Source organism: Cupressus sempervirens, chromosome 9 (genome assembly GCF_028749045.1).
Source record: "Cupressus sempervirens isolate cs-2001-9-10 chromosome 9, ASM2874904v1, whole genome shotgun sequence".
Lineage (NCBI taxonomy): Eukaryota > Viridiplantae > Streptophyta > Pinopsida > Cupressales > Cupressaceae > Cupressus > Cupressus sempervirens.
In genome coordinates, this window is record NC_143126.1 from 642,796,344 (window position 1) to 642,813,401 (window position 17,058).

A 17,058-nucleotide genomic window follows, 5' to 3' on the forward strand; every position below is an offset into this window, starting at 1 on the left:
CTCTGTGTGAATTTGATTAGCAAACATATATGGTAACCTTATTATAAATGCATGCAATCAAAACTAAGAGAAACACATGCAATCAATAATACTGAAATACTTACAAAGCAATCTACTAGAGTCTCACCAAGTTTCTCGAAAGGGGGCCCTCCTCTGGTTCACAAGGTGAGAGATAAAACACCAACTGCTACTTGAAAACTGTGCCTTAAAAATTCAGAGGTAATCTAGAATATAGTATTTTTTATAGATTATCGATGATATGTCTTTTAATTCACATCCACTTATATAGCCTAAAATCTTTAACCATATTAAAAACTACCTAGAATGGCCGCTGGCCTATTTCCTAAACATGGATAATAGTTTGTTTTGGCTGCTGGCCATACACAACAATTTATAAAACTGTCTGGCTAAAATAACATATAGCCATAAACTGTTCTGTTTTAAACATTCAAACTATTTTCTGAAAATATCATAGCAAAACTATATTTTTCAAACTGTTCGTCCACTTCAAACAGCTGGCTCCACTCTTACGCATCCTTGTTTTACTTAGCTCCTATAGCAGCATCAATCACAATTTATCATTTTCATAAACTTAATAACCTTTTAGGAACTATTCTTCCCTCTTTAGAGAAGTACTTAAATATTCTAATTTCCTATCAATAGTTTAGCAAAAAGGGAATTTTATGCCAAAGAAGTGGGAGATGTATGAGGCAAAAGATTAATAGAAATAGGGCACTATTAGGATTCATCATCTCCCCCCAACTGAAGGATTTGAATGTCCTCATGCAAACAAAGGATACAAACCAGGTGGAACATTTTTGTCAGGGTGCTCCATGGACTCTTTTGAAACTATAGCTGGACTGTTAATGTTATCCTATTGTACGACCTTGGATTTGAATTGTTGAAGCTCCTGCTAAAGTTGCATAAAAGTATGTAGAAATTCATTGACAATAAACGCAGGAACGCCTGGTATTGCCGTTGTCAATGGAATAGAATCAGGAAGATGACTAAACTCACTGGATAGATCCTTTGGAGGCATCTCAGGAACAATCAAAGATTGTGATGTCACCGAGCGACAAGAACTCTCTGTATTTCCTGTAGCACTTCTCGAAAGGGGTTCTTTCTGAGGTGTTTCAGAGTTGTCTTGCACATTTTTCTTTAAATGATCCTCACCCTATTCATAAGCCCTCTGGATGGTATTTTTCACTATATCATCTTGCCATACAACACCTAGTTCAGATTCACCTCCTACATCAAGTGTCTGTTGACTTATGTCTTGATCAAGATAGTTCTTTGGAGATTCTGTAGCTTTATCAGGGCTCATTTGTTCTATGGGTTCACATTCAGGTTCCTTATTGGCTTGAATTTCAAGGATTTCTCCTTCCTTGTTTGTGTCAAGATTTTCCAATTCATCTCGAGGGTCACACTGGTCTACAGTAGTATCACCTTTGTGAGAATTATCTTCTTCATTAGTAGAATTTAAGAAACTTTCTATGAATGGTGCATTCCTCTGTTTCTCTGTGTGTCCGGTTTGACGACAGTGTTTCTTGCCCACTTTTTCTTTTCGTTTCTTATTAGAGCTACTGATCAAAACCTCAACTTCGACATTTGTAGCAGCCTGAGCAACATTGGCTAGGTTTTATAAGTGGCTAGCAGAGCATGGTGAATTACGACATATTGGAGAGGGGCTAGGTGTTTTTGTACTAGAGGAAATGCGTAGGCCCTTTTTGGGTGTTTGCAAAGATTCAACAACAGGGGTTTTTTTTGGGGTCATGGTCTTGAGAGGGTTGTTCTTCAATCATAGTTTAAGTTTCTTTTTGCTGGGTTTGAAGGGCATTATATGTAGGGTCAATAAATGCATCCCATGCTATGGGGGTTTCCTAGAGCTGAAGACCATGTATGACCAATAGCTTGATTAAACCATGATGTGCTAGGGAATTTTCATGACCTTCTCTAAACTGAGTGCAAGCTCTCTTCAAGGAGTAATACAGATAATAAGGAAGATTAACCAGTTGCCCTATCCTCAAATGAAGCATGAGTCATAAATGATGTGCATGAACAAAATTAAAGTGGCCTTCACAGGTAATATATTGACCTATAAATTGGGTTACCAAATCCCATGGTGAAGGAAAGGTTTTGTGTCTGGCTCCTTGTCCCTTAACAACCTCCACAAACTCATTGCACTATAGAAAATTGGTTTTGTTGGTCTTTAATTCTATAACTCATGTACTGGTAGTGGGAAATTATAATTCACCAATTTGGGGAAGATCTGTTACAGCGGCCACTATCTGCACCATCACAGGAAAGGTGATGCCCTGTATTGTCATAGAGTCTTGATCAAAGGCATGGGCGAATTCTTCAGCAATGGTAAGGTCATAACCCTACAGCCGATGAAAAAATTGATGCCATCTTGCATGGCAAAAAATCTTATAGGCCTCATTGTCTACCAGTAGCTTGTCCATGTGGTCTAGTTCAAACCGCTTACATTTTCCACCCATGACAGTAGAAAAATTTGAATTCAAAAGGGCAAACAGAGAGGAATGGAGGGCTGATCAGAATTTGTCATTTTAATGGAAAATGTAGAGGTAAAATAATGGTAATAGGGCTCCAACCTATGTGAATAAATTATAAGGAGAAAGTGGCAAGAACAGAAATAATTAATGGGAATGCAGAGGTACGACACCCCCCCCCCCAAAGTTTGGAAAGAAAACATCTTGTTTTCGCTAAAACTAGAAATAGAAAAATAGAAAACAAAGTACAACTAAAAAGAAGGGTAAGAAAACTCCCTAAAAAGTAGTGGAATGATGGATTGGTGATGTCAAAATGATGATTTAGCAATATCCATGCCGCACAAGCCAAATATGGAGTAATTATGCCAAAAAATTGAAGGAGCATCGTAGAAATATGAAGGAAGCATGTGAAACCTACAACAAAAAGATTTGAAAAGAACGATCATTAAGAGAGAGGATCATGAATAGAGACATGTGCAAGAGAGTGGTGGAGGGTATTGGAAAAGGCCAGAGCAACAGGAGAGTCAAGAAAAGGGAGACCACAAGGATGGCGATAGGATCTAAGAAACCTCCTATCGCATCCAGCCAAGAAGGATGGGCGTGAAAAGAAAAGGGTGATAGGAGCAAGGAAATCTCTTGTCACAACCATCAAGGTTGGTTTTGTTTTGCTTTTTATTATTATTATTATTATAAAATTTATTTATGACACAAGACCAGTAAAAATTAGTTTTCAACCCAGTGTCTGGAAGCGCTGGCAAACCAGTTTTCATGTCCAGGAAGTCTAACAACTACAAGTCACTGGATTACCCAATTTTCAACAAGTAGTTGGCCAACAATGCCAGAGATCTGGTTTTCATTGTTGGATCGTCTTCTCTTTTTTTTTTATATATAAATTTTAAATATATAAATATATATATATATATAGATTATCAATGCTGAAGGAGACCGAAGGGAACCATGGGGAGTTCCTTGGCAATCTCTAGAAAGAAAGTTTCCTTTGAGAGAGGCCTCCTATATAGCTTCAATCAATGACCATTAACAAGAAGCTTACGATGTTTAGAATCCACAGTGCAGAGTTGGACTGCACCATTGTCATAGACATGTTCAATTTCTTTAAGTCGAAGCCACCTTGTATGAAAATTACCTTTGAAATCCTAGAATCAGGAGTCATATAAAAGCGCCCAATCACCAGGCTGAAAAGAATGTCGACGAATGTGTTTGTCATGCCACAATGTTCATTGATTTTGAACAAGTTTGGTATGAAGAAGTGCCTCTTGACGTAACTCATTAAGGGAGTAAAGTTGGGTTAGTCATTCTTTTTGAGCATTAGAGAGACTCAATCTGAGTTCAAGTGTAGTTCGAAGAGTCTTAATCTCAAACTCAATAGGAAGTACAACCTTTTTACCATAAACCAATTCATAAGGGGTCAAACCAGTGGTGGTCTACCACATAGTACGATAGGCCCACACAACTTCAGGAAGTCATGTGGCCCAATCATGCTTATGAAGTGCAACGGTTTTGGTAAGGATATTCTTCAGTTCCTGATTAGTCACCTCAACTTGTCCATTCGCTTGAGAATGATAAGGTGATGATTTTCTGTGGCAGATCTCATAATCCTTGATTAATTTAGAAATTAGGTCTAAAGTGAATTGAGGTCCTTGATCAGTAGTGATTTCGTGCAGAACACCAAAGTGAGTGAAGATTTCATAATATAAGAATTCAATAACTTTGTTATCCCTGGCGTGTTTTAGTGCAACTACTTCAACCCACTTTGTGACATAATCTGTGCAAACAAGAATATATTCCTTGTTTCTAGAAGGTGGGTTAATAGGTCCAACAAAATCAAGACCCCATTTTTGAAAAGGCTCAATAGAAAGCTGAGAGTGAAGTGCCATCTCATCTGATCATGTAGGATGACCCATGCATTGGCACTGGTCACAATGTTGAACATAACATCTGCAATCCTTATGGAGCGTAGGCCAATAATAACCTGTAGTCAAATTCTTGTGAGCAATTTGTTGAGCAGCAAAGTGTCCTCTGCAAGGTTCAATATGACAAGCACGAAGAATGTCAAAGATGTATTCCTTAGGAATGTAGTGGCACATGATATTGTCAATGCCAGTTTGGAAAAGAAGACCATAAATCCAAGTATACTGTCCACTGAGGCCCACCAACTTACGATGCTCATGAGGGGAGAAATGCAGTGGAAATTTGCATGTAACAAAATAGTTGGCAATGTCAGCATACCACAAACTTTTGGCAGAGATTGCAAAGAGGTGTTCATCAGGGAACGAGTCATCAACATGAACAACTTCATTATCTGACTGAGGTATTTGAGATAAGAAATCTGAAGCCACATTTTCTTGACCAAGCTTATCAAGTATAGTGACATCAAATGCTTGTAATAAAAGCAACCATCTAATAACCCTACTAGTTACCATAGGTTTATTCATCAAAAATTGAATTGTTGAATGATCAGTATGAACAAACACTTTATAACCAGTAATGTAGTGCGAAAATTTATTAATAGCATAAATAACAGCTAAAAATTCTTTTTCAGTTACCATATAGTTTACCTCAGCACCAGTGAAATTCTTGCTAATGTAGTAGATTGAATAGAAGAGATTGTCCTCCTTTTGTCCAAGTACTACTCCCATTGAGAAGTTAGAAGCATCAGTGTGGATATGGAATGGTAATCCCTAGTTAGGACCTCTATGATCTAATTTTTAGGATCTAGGACTATTACAAAGAATGCTAACCAATTACATAAAGTTAATTTTAAAGCTTTAATAAAGAAAAATTAATGTAATTGCAAATAAGAAAACATAGAATGAGATAATAGAAAGAGAGATAGAGAAACAACACATTTGATTTTAGAGTTCATCCGAGAAGGACTATGTCTCCGAGTCCAGCTCCAATAGGGGGACCGATCTGATTAACTCCAATAAATCAATACAAGTGATTTGTGACAATTCCCTTAAGCACACGCAAAAAAATTCCTCTATGTGCAGGGAAAATCACTAAGTCTCCAAATACACAAAATCTCTCTCACTATTTACATCATTTCTCCCTTGATTTTCATGCCTTCAAAAGGCCCCTAACCCCTCTTTTTATACGAAACAATGTCTAATAATAGGGAAAAATATATTTAGACCCTTACAATGGTCCCTCCTTAGAATGGGACTCATTTCCATTTTATAATTTTGTCCTTATTTACTAATTTCTTTTACTTAGACAAGAGGGAATCGGGCTTGATACACTTTAAATAAAATCTACGCTAATAATATCGAAAGCCACTCACATGGTGCAATGGCAGAGGAGATTTTGAAAATGCATGTAATAGAGGGAGGTCAGTGGTTCTAACCACCACACCAACCTCTAGCCTTTAACTAAACTTAGCATCGTTCAAACCATATAATAAACATTTGTCTGGCTGCCAGTGGTGTAACGGCCACTGACTGGATTTTAGGGGCCAGTGGTCGTGGATTAAAATCATGGCACAATTAATTTTATTTATTTATTTTTTAAATTGTATTTTATTTTATTATTATTATTTTTTTTCCACAACATCATCTCAAACTTCAATTAGACATATCTTTCACATACGAACTCCATTTTTGATGAAATGAATGCCGTTGGAAAGCTCTCGACAAGATCTTCAATTTGAAACCCATTATTGACCACTTTCAAGATGATTATTTTTTTCACCTTTTGATGACCTCTGCACCTGGTTTGACCAAACTTTGATTGGCTATAACTTTTACATATGAACTCTTTTTTTGCCCGTTCGAATTGCGTTGGGTGAAGAATTTTGAGGACTTAAAACTTATGCCATTTATTGGAGTTTTGGAGATACTTCAATTTTTGGTGAAAATATCCCTCAGATCAAGCCTCCCCACTGAGAAGCTTTCGAACCACCGAAAGTTTAATTACTCAGAAAATAGGTGAAGATATTTCTCCCTCACTTTACCAATCTCAATCCATCTTGCTTTTCTTGGATGCATCCCCTTCCATCCCACTTAGAGGTATTCAACTGGTCCTCTTCGTGAAGTTTTGACATTCCTTTCAAGGATGACATCCTCTAGCAATTTTGTCATATACTCTGGTGAAAGATCATCAACTGATAGAACTTGAACACTGATGTCTTCATCCAAGACCATTGGAGGCTCATACAACTTAAGATTCTCAATATTGACAACTGAGTAAATTTGCATGTATGGAGGAAGATTAAGGTAGAAGGCATTAGTACCAATCTTTTCCAAGATTTCAAAAGGACCATACCTAATAAGCTTGAGCTTCCTTCCTTCACCTTGCATTCTTTCCTTACTGATATGTAACCAAACTCTATCACCAACTTGGAATTGATGATCAATGCAATGCTTATCATGGCGAGCCTTGTATTTTGCCTAGCTCTGCTCCAACTGTGCTTATACTACCTGCTGGATTGCTTTGACCTTCTGGATGAACTTCAAAGCCCTTTCTACATCATGGCATCCATCGATGATATCGTCCTTTCCAAAAGAAAAATCCATTGGTGTTTTTGGCAAATATCCAAAGCAAGTTTCAAAAGGAGACCTCTTTGTAGAAGAGTGTGTTGCATGGTTGTAAGCATGTTGCACATAGTGAAGACTTTCATCCCACAACTTAGGATGCTTGCTGCAGTAACCTCTAAGTAGATGAACCATTGTCCTGTTGACTACCTCTGTCTGTCCGTCAATCTGTGGATGGAAGGTTGTACTCTTCTTCAGCTTGGTATCCATGAGTCCCCACAAAGATGACCAAAATTCCCCTAAGAATCGATAATCTTGATCTGATACAATGGAAGTGGGTAACCCAAAATGAACCCATACATTTTGAAAGTACAAATGAGCAGTTAGTTCAGCAGTGACCTGCTTTTTACAAGGCATTAAAATACACATTTTACTGAACCGATCAACTACTACATGCAAATAATCATGAACCTTCCTAGACATAGGTAAACCCCCCACAAAGTCCATAGACACACTTTCCCATGGACGGGATGGTACAGGTAATGGTGTGTACAAACCCAATTTCCTATTACTTGGCTTACTGGTTGTACACATTACACATCCTTTTATATACTTGGTGATAGTTTCCTGCATACAAGGTGATGGGGACACAACCCAAGAACAAAATGGACACAACAGAAAGGGAAAATTATATTAACTAAAAAAAATAAGCTATTACAAAAATTACAAAGAAAATAAACTTCAGAACATGCCCTAAGGGCTTACAATAGCATAAATCTGGAGATAATTTCTCCTTTCAGTACCTCCTCTCAAACTCCACTCTGAACTGCCTTTTACAATGCCAGAAATATCCTTAAATAGACCAGGAAGGGTTAAGGACTAGGAGTACATTCTAGAAAGTGCTAGTAGGCATCCACCGACCAAATAGAAGGTTTCGAAAGCTACGTTAGAAGTCGGTGCAAATCTAGAAGAATCCAAAAACGGTAACCGAACTTTCGGGAGGCATAACTTTTGAACCGTAGCTCCGATTGATGAGCCGTTTACATTTTTGGAAAGCTCTCGAAGCGCTCTATAGCCCTATGGACAATGTTTTCTCATCCCCCATTTTTTGACCCTTTTCAAGGTCATTTAATGCCCCAAACCTGACTTTGAAGCATTCTTAGGAGGTCTCCAAAACTCGAAAAACTGCAATAACTTTCAAACCGTGGGGCCTATTGACCTGATTCTTTTTTTGGAATGCTCTAAATCATGATTACATTCATTTGGCCAATTCACACCTTCTAGTTTATCGAAATGATGGCCCAAATACATGCTCCTATTTTTTTGGGATTTTCAAACGCACTGATAGTTGAACTATGAGAGTTGGAACCTTTATTTGACCCAAATGGGTATCCAAAAATGTAAAGACATGAAACAGAAACTAAGTCTAAGTACATTTTTTTGGGTGACACAGGATTGCCCTTATACCTCTGGATGCTCCTGCATCAAACACCTAGGGTAGATTGAAAAGTGACCCTGTCACTTTATGGATGGTAGAGGAAATCCCAAATGGGAAACCTCAGCTGCTGAAATCCAAGTTGAGTCCTCGATCGGCCGTCCTTTCCATTTGACCAAATACTCTTCATACTGCCTGTTTCTGGTACTCCTACCCACATGATGATCTAGAATGTCTTCTATCTCCTCCTTCTTAGAAGCAGGAATTGGACATGGCTCTAAAACCAGCTCCTCATCTGCACCATCATCATGATATTCTGTTAAATCTGCAATGTTGAAGATGGGATAAATGTGAATACCTTCTAGTAGCTCCACCTCATATGCATTTCCTGAGTCATTTTTCTTCAAAATTTTGCAGGGGCCAAATTTCTTCATTTTCAGCTTGTTGTAAGTACCAACTGGAAATCTTTCTTTTCATAAGTGCACCATGACTAGATCTCCTACTTGGAATTCCTTATGTCTTCTCCTTTGATTAGCCCTAGCTTTATACTCTTGATTCATCTTGGTAATGTGTGCTTGAACCTCCTCATGTAGACGCTTGATATGTTCAGCAAATTCCTCAACTTCAGCACTTGTCCTCTCCCCTTGTTCTATCTTCCTCAATTCTGGTGTAGTCATTGGGCTATTCCCATATACAATTTGAAATGGTGATTTTCCAATACTCCTATTTATAGAGTTATTGTAAGCAAACTCTCCTTGTGGTAGAATCAAATCCCATCCCTTGGGCTTATCCCCAACTAAACATCTCAGCAAATTGCCCAGACTTCTGTTTACCACTTCTGTTTGGCTGTCAGTTTGTGGGTGATGCGTGGAACTGAATTTCAAGTCTGTTCTCAACTTTTTCCACAATGTCCTCCAGAAATACCCCACAAATTTAGTATGTCTATCAGAAACTATACTCCTTGGAAGACCATGTAGTCTTACCACCTCTTTGAAAAACAAGTCTGCAATATGGATAGCATCATGAGTTTTGTGGCATAGAATGAAATGTGCCATTTTGGAGAACCTATCAACCACCACGAATACTGAGTCATTACTCCTTTGTGTCCTTGGCAATCCAAGAACAAAATCCATACTTATGTCCTCCCATGGCCTTGATGGAACAGGAAATGGATGATATAGGCCAGTATTGTGACTAAACCCCTTGGCAACTTGACAAACCTGGCAACTCTGTACAAACTTCTTCACATCCTGTGAAATTTGAGGCCAAAAATAATGTTCTCTAAGAATGGCAATGGTCTTATCTCGACCAAAATGTCCTGCCATCCCCCCACTGTGTTTCTCCTTAATCAGATTTTCCCTCATGGAACTCCTTGGAATGCACAATTGACTACCTTTGAACAACATGCCATCCTGAATCAAATAGTCTAACCACTTGGTTCTATCTACAGCAACAGGTTCTTTACAAGCTTTCCATGCTTCAGCAAAATCAAGACCCTCAGGGTACAAATTCTTGAGTTCATCAAACCCAACTACTTCAACCTGCATTACTGTAAGCAACAACTGTCTCCTACTTATTGCATCTGCAACCCTGTTAGATTTTCCACTTCTATGCTTCAACACAAATGTATAGCTCTGCAAGAACTCTACCCACTTCATATGCCTCTGATTCAATTTACCTTGGCTATTTAGGTACTATAATGCCTGATGATCAGTATACAAAACAAATTCTTTTGGCAATAAATAATGCCTCCATTTCTTTAAGGCCTGAACTATTTCATAGAACTCTTGATCATAAACAGAATACTTCTTCTTTGCATCATTCAATTTTTCACTAAAATATGCAATAGGCTTACCTTCTTGGCTTAATATAGCCCCAATAGCACTGCCACTAGCATCACAATCCACCTGGAAAACCTTTCTAAAATCTGGAAGTGCCAACACAGGCTATTCTGTCACCTTCTTCTTTAGCAATTCAAAACTTCTCACAGTTGCTGCAGTCCATTTGAACTCTTTTCTATCCCCTCTTATTGTATCAGTTAGGGGTGCACATATGCCACTGAAATTCTTAGTAAACTTTCTGTAAAAACTAACCAGACCATGAAATGATCTTACCTCAATAGCAGACCTTGGAGCAGGCCATTCCAAGATGGCTTTTACCTTCCTTGGATCCATTTTGAGACCTTCAGGTGATATAACAAACCCCAAATAGACTAGCTCCCTTTTTGCAAAGTTACACTTCTTCAGATTGATTAATAGTTTCTCTTCCCTTAGCCTTTCAAGGACACTACGAATATGCAATAAATGTTCTTCCAAAGTCTTGCTGAAAATTAAAATATCATCCAAATAGACAATAACAAATTTTCCCAAGAACTTCTTAAGTACCTCATTCATGAGCCGCATGAAGGTGCTTGGGGTGTTCATCAGTCCAAAGGGCATGACTAACCACTCATAAAGACCCTCCTTGGTCTTGAAGGCTGTTTTCCACTCATCTCCTTCTCGAATCCGTATCTGGTGATAACCACTCTTCAGATCTATCTTTGTGAAGTACTGAGCTCCACTCAAGCAGTCCATAATATCATCCATCCTTGGCAAAGGAAACTGGTACTTGATGGTGATCCTATTTATAGCTCGAGAATCTGTACACATCCTCCACTCTCCATCCTTCTTTGGTGCGAGTACTGTAGGTACTGCACATGGACTTAGGCTCTCTCGAATCAAGCCCTTCCTCAACAACTCCTGAACTTGTCTATTTAGCTCCTCTGTTTTAGTAGGAGTCATCCTGTGGGCAGCCTTGTTAGGCAAACTAGCTCCTGGAATCAGATCTATCTGATGACTGATTTGCCTTACTGGTGGCAATCCATCTGGAAAATTATCAGAGATAATATCTCCAAACTCCCCTAGTAAATCTGAAACTTCAAATGGCATTTCACTACTACCTTCTTTATCTTTCATAGGAATCAAAGCATAGCACATATGCTGATGTTTCATGCCATCTAAAAACTTCCTTCCATCAACAAGACAAATCCTCGCACTGCTACATACCTTTTCATCTTCATTTTTCATGGGCTTCAATTTATGGCGAACTCCATCCTTTGTGAGAGAGTATGTGTTTGCATGTCCATCATGCACTGCATGTCTATCAAAATGCCATGGTCTACCCAACAATAGATGGTAAACATCCATCAAAATAACATCACAGAGAACTTCATCATGGTAACTCCCAATTTTGAATTTTACTAAACATTGTTCACTTACCAGGACCTTATGATCATCTTTTACCCAAGAAATCTAATAGGGCTGGGGATGTTTCTCCCTCTTGAGCTTTAGCTTAGAGACCATCTCTTCTGATACCAGGTTATCAGTGTTACCACCATCAATGATCACGTCACAACATTTATCCTCACACTTGCATCTGGTATGGAAAAAACTCCTCCATTGTCCTGGTTCATTCTCACCACTTAGTAGGACTCTTTCATTTACCAAGGTCTCTCCTCTTTCTGCATCCTCTGAATGTGATGATTGTGCATCCTCATCCACATGAGCAACCCTAGCTTGGCCCTCAGCTCTCCTATTTGTCCTTCCTTGTTGTTGAGGGAATTAAAAGGTACGATGACCTTGTTCATTACAATGGAAATAGGTACCACAGAAGCCTCCTCTTCCTTGTCCACATCCTCTACCTCTTCCTCTCTGATTTCCAAAGTCTTGGTCACAGGAGCAGTTGAAACCCTCATTCCTCTAGTTCCTACTAGTACCCTCATCTTCATTTTTCTTTTGGGTTTCATTGTGGCCTCCAGATGATCTACCACTTCCCCTTCCTCCTTGACTGCACCCTCTTTATCTTCCTTCAAACCTTTTATTCAGCTTCTCTTCAACTCGTAGGGAAAACTGGTATGCCTCTTCAATGCTGGTCATTCTTACTAGACTTAATTCCTCCTGGATGCTAGGTCACAACCCACTGATATAACGAGCAACCTTCTCCTTATTTGCTTCTACATGTCTTGCTCTAATCAAGAGTCGATAAAATTCCTCTGTATATTCTTGGACTGATCTTCCCGCTTGCTTTAACCCATGCATCTTCTTAAATAAATCAAGCTCATAGTCCACTAGAATGAGCTGCTTCTTCAATTTGTCCACCATGCGATCCCATCTTGTGATCTTATCGTTTCCTCTTCTGTTTCTTTCCAATTGAACCTCTTGCCACCAAATTTTGGCATGGCCTTTCATTTTGGCCTTTGCAAACTTAACCCTATCTGGGTCCCTGATATCCTCATACTCAAAGTATTCTTCCAGTTCATTGATCCAATCGATCAACTCATCTGGTTTCAGATTTCCTGAAAATACACCCACTTCAATTGTAGGTCTTTTTCCAAACTTAGTAATGGCCCTAAAAAGCCTTTCCTCTATAGGATTCAAAACTTCTCCGTCAAGTTCCCCTTCTAGTCCTATTATTTCTTCTTCATTGTCATCCTCACTGTTGTCACCTGCGGCAACATTTTCTCCTCTATGGAGCTCTTCTTGCAATGCTTGTACCTACCTTTGGAGGGCTCTAACCTCCTCAAGATTAATAGCTCTGGCCCTTCCACCATGCTCTCTTTGTGGAGGCATCTTCTAACTTGATCCCACAACCACACAGTCCTAGTGCAAACTACCTCACAGTCGATGCTCTGTCTACAAACTCAGGAAAACCAGCTCTGATACCACTTGATGGGGACACAACCCAAGAACAAAATGGACACAAAAAAAAGGGAAAATTATATTAACTAAAAAAAAAAGCTATTACAAATAGTACAAAGAAAATAAACTTCAGAACATGCCCTAAGAGCTTACAATAGCATAAATCTGGAGATAATTTCTCCTTTCAGTACCTCCTCTCAAACTCCACTCTGAACTTCCTTTTACAATGCCAAAAATCTCCTTAAATAGACCCTAGAGGGTCAAGGAGTAGGAGTACATTCTAGAAAGTTATAGTAGGCATCCATCGACCAAATAGAAGGTTCCGGAAGCTGCGTTAGAAGTCGGTGCAAATCTAGAAGAATCTAGAAACGGTAACCGAACTTCCAGGAGGCATAACTTTTGAACCATAGCTTCGATTGATGAACTGTTTACATTTTTGGAAAGCTCTTGAAGCACTCTATAGCCCTATAGACAAGCTTCACTCATCCCCCATTTTTTGACCCTTTTCAAGGTCATTTAATGCCCCAAACCTGACTTTGAAGCATTCTTAGGAGGTCTCCAAAACCTAAAAAACTGCAATAACTTTCAAACCATGGGGCTTATTGACCTGATTCTTTTTTTGGAATGCTCTAAATCATGATTACATTCATCTGGCCAATTCACACCTTCTATTTTACTGAAATGATGGCCCAAATACATGCTCCTATTTTTTTAGGATTTTCAAATGCACTGATAGTTGAACTATGAGAGTTGGAACCTTTATTTGACCCAAATGGGTATCCAAAAATGTAAAGACCTGAAAGAAAAATTAAGTCTAAGTACATTTTTTTGGGTGACACAAGATTGCCCTTATACCTCTGGATGCTCCTGCATCACATGGCCAGTAACAATATTTTTGCAATTGAGCTAATGTCTTACTTACCCCAAAATGCCCTGCAATCAAAGAGGTGTGTGCTTCATGGATTACATGTTCTTGTTCATCTTTAGGAATGCATAGTTTACCTAAGTGGTACAACAAATTATCCTGCACATAGTAATCTCTCTCTTCCACATGTTTACCCTAGATTAAAGCTGCATAGATATCCTTAAAGTCCTCATCATTAGCATATTGTTCCTGAAAACTTTCATGAACCATAGAACTATTCTAAAGGATTATCAAAGCATTCTTAATAGGAGGCCTAGAGAGCATATCTGCTACTTTGTTATGGGAACCCTTTTTATACTTAATTACCAAATGAAACTATTGTAGAAAACCCATCCACCTAAAATGCCTACTCTGTTGCAACTTAGATTGTGAGTGCAAATATTGTAGCAGCTGGTGATCAGTGTGGATTATAGTTTCCTTTCCCATTAAGTAGTGCTTCCATTTTTTAACACTCTGAACTAAAGCATAAAGTTCCTTATCATAAGTAGGATAGTTACTTACTGCTCCTAAAAAAGTTTCAAAGTGGTAGCAGACTGGTTTACCTCTTTGCATGAGTACAGCTCCCATGGCAAACCCGCTTGCATCTATCTCAATCTCAAATGGTTGATGTAAATTTGGTAAAGCCAAAACTGGTGTGGTGCTCAACTTTTCCTTCAAAGTGTCGAAAGCCTTTTGTTGTGGACCTCCCCACTGAAAAGTTTCCTTAGTACTAGTCAATGCATGCAACAGTGATGCAATATAAGAGAAATTTGCAATGAACTTTCTCCAGTACTGAACTACACCTAAAAAGCTTCTAACTTCTGTAACTGTACTTGGCTTAGGCCATTTTACAATACATTCAACCTTCGCTGGGTCTACTTTCAATTGACCATTTCCTATGACATAGCCTAAGTACACTAAGGATGTCTTTGCAAATTCACATTTTGACATCTTTACATAGAGTTTTTCTTTTCTCAATACATCAAATACTTTTTTTACATGAATTAGATGATCATCCCAAGACTTACTAAATACAAGAATATCATCTAGATAGACAATGACAAAATCATCAATAAAAGGATGAAAGACATCATTCATGACTCTCATGAATGTAGCTGGTGCATTACAAAGCCCAAATGGCATAACCAACCACTCATAAAGTCCCTGTTTTGTCTTAAAAGCAGTTTTCCAAATATCATTTTCTGTTATTCTTATCTGATGATATCCGCTACATAAGTCTAACTTAGTGAAATAAATTGCATGTTTCAACTGATCAAGTAAATCATCAATTCTGGGAAGAGGGTACCTGTTCTTTGCTGTTATCTTGTTCAAAGCCCTATAGTCAATGCACATTCTCCATGTTCCATCTTTCTTTGGAACCAACACAATAGGAGAACCACAAGGAGAAGTACTAGGATAGATAACTCCTTTCTAGACGAGCTCTTGTACTTGCTTCTTGATTTCTTCATTTTGCAAGACTAATAAATGATACATGCCAATATTAGGAAGTGGCACTTCTGGCTACAAGTAATTTCATGTTTTATCTCTCTTTTAGGAGGCAATCCCTTCAGTTGCTGAAACAAGTCATCATAGGCAGAAACAAATTTGACCATTTCATCTTTATGTTTTGGATCACATTCCTTAAATGCCTCAAATGTTTCATCTTCTTTGGCTTTTACAATCATCAACACAAAATTCTTACTAGAGTTGACTAACCTTTTCATCTAACCAGCATTAACTAGTGCCAGATTAGTCTTAACCTTATGTGCTCGTACAATGTATTCAATTTTATCTTTAAATAGATGATACTTATTTTCCCCCCTATAGAAGGTAGCTTGTCGATCATATAAATAGGGACTCCCAAGTACAAGACCACAAATATCTAGAGGGACTACATCAGCTTCTACCTCATCTACAAAGTTTACAATGATAGCAAATATTAACTTACATTGTTTGGTTACTTGTAATTGCACATCATTGCAAACCCATCCAAGAGGATATGGCTTTGGATGAGGTGTTATAGTCAGATTGAGCTTCTTAACAATTTCCTCAGATATCAAGTTAACTTGAGAACCCGTATCAAATAATGTATCAACCTTATTTTGCTTGATGACAAATCGAATGTGAAATAATGCATTCCTTTTCTTATCATTCTTAGGAGAAGAATCTTCACTTGTACTTGCACTTATGCTAGAAGAACTCGTAGTTGATGAAAGAGAAATACCTTTTCCTTTACCTTGGATCCCAGTAGCAATGATCTTTGTTTCATCTCTAAAGTCAAATCCAAGATCCTATTGAGCTACAACAATAGTCTTTTGTTTTCTTTTATTTCCACCAAATCGCTTTGGCCTCTTTTCAGGATGCAACTTCCAACACTTAGAATCATCATGCCCTTCTTTCTTGCAATGTGAGCATGTGGGTTTCTCACTCTCTTTCTTTACTATAGCTATCTTTTTACCCTTCCCTTTGCCTTTGGACTTTTCCTTAGACTTAGATGACTTTTTGTCAGACTTATCAATGAAGGTACCCTTACCTCTTGACTCTAAATGTGTTGCCTAGACACATACTTCATCCAAATTACAGGGATTCAGGACGAGAATAAAGTGCCTTAGGTAAGAATGAAGACCACCGATATACTTGAGTAAAGTGTCCTGGGTATACAATGGGACATTTAACGAAATATCCCTTTTACGAAACTCATGGGTGTACTCTTGGACAGTTTGACCTTTCCCTTGCCTAAAATATTGCCAGCTCATCATTAATTGTTGCATATGGCCTAAGGGATAGAATTGCTTCTTTAAAGCACTAACAAATTCTGACCAAGACATATTTAACTTACCATGTTTTGAAGTTTCATGCTGGGTCCTACTCTCCCACCAAGTTAGAGCTACACTGCCTAACCGAAGAGTGGCTAACTGAGTTCTATCAACATCATCTACAAGGTTTTGGACTCTATAGTAGACTTCTACTTGCTGAATCCAGTCATCTAATTTCTCAACATTTAACTCCCCACAATATTTTGGCAAGTCAAACTTTACATCCA

At 38.3% G+C, this 17,058-nt stretch overlaps 1 pseudogene; it reads right to left on the bottom strand.

The window, feature by feature from the left end:
- Positions 1–1,174: 1,174 nt before the first annotated feature.
- The window catches only part of LOC149540377 (ruBisCO large subunit-binding protein subunit beta, chloroplastic-like), a 79,371-nt pseudogene continuing 63,487 nt past the window's right edge, over positions 1,175–17,058 (bottom strand).